A 6,000-nucleotide genomic window follows, 5' to 3' on the forward strand; every position below is an offset into this window, starting at 1 on the left:
TCGCCGTGCAGTGGAGCGTCGGCGAAGTAGTCGGGGTAGAGCATGCAGTAGCCTTCGAGACGATGCTGCTTCTTTGCTTTCATCCGCCCCGACGCCGAGCCACCTCGCCGCGGCTTTTCATTGCTCACCAGCAGGTCGGCGAGGGCGGCGAGGACCATGAGATGTTCCTCTTCCTGAACATCGGCATCGGCTTCCTCCTCCAGCAGCGCGGCGAGCGCCTCCTCGTCGTCCGAGTCCATTGCCGAGGCAGGCAAATCGCCGAACACCTTGCGGGCGAGGTGGGCGCACACCCGCCGGTACACTGCCCCTCCGTGGCCGAAACGCCGAAAAAATCGCCCAAACGGTGGTGGAGAGGCTGCCTTGGCGAAACCTCTACTCTTTTTCCGGCGGGGAATGGCCTATCTAGCAGTGATGGGAGGTGGGCGACGCCTGGATCAGCCGGGTGGCGGCCGAGCGCGCCGGGGTGGGAGACGAATCTGGACGATAGGCTTGACTTTTTGCCCAACGGTGTGGGCCAGGCATGCTTTTCCCTTGCTCCAGAGCCCCCGAGCGCCCCCAGTGCGCCGGGTTCGGCTTGCGATCGCGCCCAAAAATAGGCCGAGCCGGCAGATTTCGACGTCCTGAGACGCGACTAGGACGTTTTTTCGGCGCCGGCGCGGAAAAAATCGCATGAGGGCCTATTGAGGACACGGCTGGAGATACTCTAACCTCATAAAAACTTGCCAACTTTTCATTTTTGTCAAATATTGGCAATGCCAGATATTTGTATCAAACCAATTATCTTAGAACTTGCGTGTGGCGGTTAGTTTGGTACACAAACTTGTAAAATGTGTGATTCTAGTTCTTAAACTTGTGCGGGCGTGCAAATATGATCACATTTCGCATTTGTGGATGTATCCGCTGCCTGCGTGGCACACAAGCGTGACCAGGGCCCGCTGTCAGTGGCTGATAGCGGTGCATGTGATGTCTATTTTTTTTTCAGAAAGACCTATGGATTTTTTTAACTGGTCATTGGCTGAGTTCCACACCACTGTACTGTGTAAATAAAATTAGGCAGGAAAAATAGGCCGGGTGATAATTCAACCAGTTCTTTTTAGCAAAGATAATTCAACCAGGTGACCTGATGCACTAGCGCGGGCATCCTAACCACCACACCTGACAATTCTTCATGCCTAATACTGAACTACCGAGATATACTCCCTCCGTCTCATTATATAAAAACGTTTTGCCATTAATCTCACTAGACTAATGGCAAAACGTTCTTATATTATAAGACGGAGGGAGTATATTCTTTAGTGTAAAAGTACACATTAAAGATGTATTTTATAAATGAATAAAAGAAGAGCCGGGTTAACCACCAGACAAGATGACAGTTGATGTCTTAAATGAGATAAATTTACTTTTTAAACGAGGCTGGGCGAATTTTTTTCAATTCATTCAATAAATTAGGTTACATTCATTCTGAACTATATTTTCTTTTATCTAGGTTTACAAATTCAAAAGTATTTGAATTCAACAAAAACTCTATTGATTTGTCCAAAAGAAACTTACCTTTACATTCATTTTGAACAATATTTTCTTTTATCTAGATTATTAAATATAAAACTATTCAAATTCAAAACAAAATCATTGATTTGTCCGGAAAATTTACATACGTTCATTCTGACCTATATTTTCATTTATCTAGATTTTTAAATTTTAAATTACTTGAATTCATACAAAAACTTTATTGATTTGTCTGAATCAATTTACGCACATTCATTCTACACTATATTTTCTTTTATATAGATTTTTAATTTAAAATTATTCTAGCTCAAACAAAAAATTTCTGATTTGTACTAAAGAAATTATGAAACTTTGATCATTTCAAGGGTGAGTGATTTTTTTTGGATGGTACAAAACTTTCTTTTAAACTAAAAGAACATTTTTGTAGATTGTATATTTTTTTCAAAATGTTACAAACATTTTTCTGAAATACGTGAACATTTTCAAAATGCAACATACATGTTTCTAATTACACAAAAATATTTTTTATAATGTTTATACATTTTTTTTAAAGATTACGTACATTTTTTGTAATGCATGATCCTTTTTAAATGCAACAACCATCATAATATAAGTTCTTTTCTTACATAGAACAAAAGATATGGCAACAAAAGAATGTTTATCCCGATATGATATTGGGTTGCCTTAGAGCAACTCTAGCAGACCCCGCAAAGCGCCCGGCCCGCAAAAATTCCGGCGAGTATACGGGCTCGGGCCAATTTTGCGGCCAGAACAGACCCCGCATACTCGCCCGGCCCGCAAAAACTTTTGCCGCAGCCTGCAAACCGCCCCCCCTCCGAGCGTTATAAGTGCGGTTCCGCGACCCTTTTGCGGGTCCAAACCCTATCCCCCGCCGCTGCGAGCCATCCGATTCCCCTTTCTCCTCTCCCAATTTCTCGCCGCCGGCGACCCTCCGCCCCGCCTCCAGCCGCCATGTGGGGGTGAATGTGGAGCTCCGGACACGGCTCCGGCAGCAGATCCGGCCGGGAGAGGGACCTGGAGCGCGAGCGGCACGTCCGGTCCGACGGTGCGAGGAAGCGCGGCGCGCGGAAGTGGACCAACCGCGGGCTTTCGCCGCCGGCGAGCTTCGACCGCCGCGACACGGTGGAGTAAGACCGCCGGCGTGCATCGTTCTCCTCCGCGCGTTCTTCGTACGCCGGATTCTCCTCCTCCTCGGCCGCGGGCTTCCTCCCCGTGAAGAGGGAGTGGTCGGACGAGGAGGAGGAACCGAAGCCGCTGGAGCCGTTCGCCTTCGTCCCGGTGAAGGAGGAGCCCGAGGAGCCCGCTCTGCTCGGTCGCCATGGAGTCATCGGGCCCGAGGACTATATCGTGGAGTTCGACGCCGTCGTCGCCACCATCGCCGAGCGGAGCATGCGCGAGGAGGAGGAGCGCCAACGCCATGCCGAGGAGCTCGAAGCCCTCGAGTGGCGGTAGGCGGTCGCCAACAACGTCGCTGCCAACGAGAAGGCGGACGGCGCCACATCCGCAAGGAGCAGTCGGAGAAGTACATCGATCTCTGCAGCTCCGGCGAGGAGGATTGAGCGTCCGGCTTCTCTCCGGCGTCGTCCAGTTGTCGCGACCTCGCCGCCGTCAGATCCGACCCCCTAGTACTAGTTTAACGTAGTATGTAGTATAACTAGGCTTGTAGTTTGTGATGAACTATGTAGTATGCCATGAACAATGTAGTATGTGATGAACTCGGTTCGTGCAATTTCTCCCGCGAAACAATTTTTTCAAATTATGCAGATTTAGATACGGGTTCTGCTTGGCCGCGTACGTTTTTGACCCGCAAAAACGATTTTCGTGAATCCGCAAACGCGTTTTGCGGGTCGTATTTTTGCAGGGTCTGCTAGAGTTGCTCTTAGACTGTTTGTTAGCTCAGGTACGAGGGACCACGAGGTCACAGGATAGAACCAGGGAGCTATAAGCGTGCAAAATGAACATTAATTATCATTGGTCTGGAAACCTTGTGTCATAAAAATAAATATATCTTGAATCATTTTGCATGGATAAACTTGGAAGAAACCAACTTTTGAATTGAAACTTCACATATCAAAAAATAGTGACTAAACTGTATAAAAGTTTAAGTTGCCTATAATTAGAGGATCCCAACTTTTACATTTTTGTATTTCAAAAAACAAAATAGCGTGAATCATTTTGCATCGGGTCTCTTTGATTCAAAGGATTTTTAAAGGAATTATGTTGAATATTGAAAAAAAATGAATTTTGAAGGATTCTAATCCTTAGGATTTTTCCTACGTGGATTATTTAATTTATAGGATTATAATTCATAGGAATTTTCCTTAGGATTCACCTATACTGGTATTCATATGAAACATTCCATCAATTTCAACCTTATGCAAAAAATTAATGCTATTTCCTCGTACTAGTAATCTTAATATTTGCATGTATGCAGTCATAATGACACTAACTACTTCCTCCACTCAGTTTCCTTGCATGCATGTTGCATATTAATGATCCGGTAAATATAAAGAAAAGTTGGCTTGTCAAGTATGCATTAAATTTTACCTTGATACCTGTAATTTGAGTTTGTGACCTTCTATATAAAAATGGAGGGAATACATTTTTTGCATACAATCAAACGCCCATACAGATCATGTAGTATTGAAGATGGCATGCCACTCGATTCCAATGATTTTCTTATTCTTAGGGCCTCTTTGGATTACAGGAATATGAAACCATGGGAATATGAAAAACGTAGGATTGATATGTCACGTATCATGAAATCCTACAGGATTTCAAAACATAGGAATCCTGCAATGAGTGCCTTTGAATGGTGCACAAGAAATAAACACATAGGTTTTAGAGGTGAGAGAGAGGGAGAGAGGGAGAGAGAGAGTGTGAGTGAGAGAGAGAGAGAGTAGATAGAGATGGTGTGAATGTGTATTGGAAAATTAGATGATGTTTGACCTCATGTTGGAATTCCTATAGAATAAAGCGCATAGGAAAGGATTCCATTGGATTTGGAAACCCCAATCCTATGATCCAAAGGACTTTCGTAGGCAAAAATTCATAGGATTCAAACTGACTGAAATTTCTACAAAATCCTTCAATCCAAAGAAGTCATTATGTTTTAAAGATCGTGTGAATCAAAATGGCTGTAAATTGTAATATCTCTTTGAGATCTATCAAAAGTTATTTGAAGGAAACAATGCTCTAGCAGTATGTGCGAAAGATGGCGAAGTAACAAGGGGTTCGCATGGACCTATAAAACACCGTTCAAGAAAAACATCTACCTAGCAACCATTGCCGCTGAAATTTTTTGCCGTTGCCGCCAACCTTTGTTGAGGAACGCAGTAATTTAAAAAAAATTCCTACGCACACGCAAGATCCATCTAGGTGATGCATAGCAACGAGAGGGGAAGAGTGTTGTCTACGTACCCCCATAGACCGTAAGCGGAAGCGTTATGACAACGCAGTTGTTGTAGTGGTATGTCTTCATGATCCGACCGATCCTAACATCGAAGGTATGGCACCTCCGCGATCTGCACACGTTCAGCTCGATGACGTCCCACGAACTCTAGATCCAGCTGAGTGTCGGGGAGAGTTTCGTCAGCACGACAACGTAATGACTGTGATGATGAAACTACCGGCGCAGGGCTTCGCCTAAGCACTGCTACGATATGACCGAGGTGGATTATGGTGGACGGGGGCACCGCACACGGCTAAACAATGTCAACTTATGTGTCTATGGGGTGCCCCCTTCCCCCGTATATAAAGGAGTGGAGGAGGGGGAGGGCCGACTGAAGGAAATATGCCCTAGAGGCAATAATAAAGTTATTATTTATTTCCTTATTTCATGATAAATGTTTATTATTCATGCTAGAATTGTATTAACCGGAAACATAATACATGTGTGAATACATAGACAAACAGAGTGTCACTAGTATGCCTCTACTTGACTAGCTCGTTGAATCAAAGATGGTTAAGTTTTCTAGCCATAGACATGAGTTGTCATTTGATTAACGGACTTGACCCATTCTGTTAGCATATCACTTGATCGTTTAGTTTGTTTCTATTGCTTTCTTCATGACTTATACATATTCCTATGACTATGAGATTATGCAACTCCCGTTTACCGGAGGAACACTTTGTGTGCTACCAAATGTCACAACGTAACTGGGTGATTATAAAGGTGCTCTACAGGTGTCTCCAAAGGTACTTGTTGGGTTGGCGTATTTCAAGATTAGGATTTGTCACTCCGATTTTCGAAGAGGTATCTCTGGGCCCTCTCGGTAATGCACATCACTTAAAGCCTTGCAAGCATTGCAACTAATGAGTTAGTTGCGGGATGATATATTACGGAACGAGTAAAGAGACTTGCCGGTAACGAGATTGAACTAGGTATTGAGATACCGACGGTCGAATCTCGGGCAAGTAACATACCGATGACAAAGGGAACAATGTATGTTGTTATGCGGTTTGACTGATAAA

This window comes from Triticum dicoccoides, chromosome 2A, assembly GCF_002162155.2.
Source record: "Triticum dicoccoides isolate Atlit2015 ecotype Zavitan chromosome 2A, WEW_v2.0, whole genome shotgun sequence".
In the NCBI taxonomy this organism is placed as follows: Eukaryota; Viridiplantae; Streptophyta; class Magnoliopsida; order Poales; family Poaceae; genus Triticum; species Triticum dicoccoides.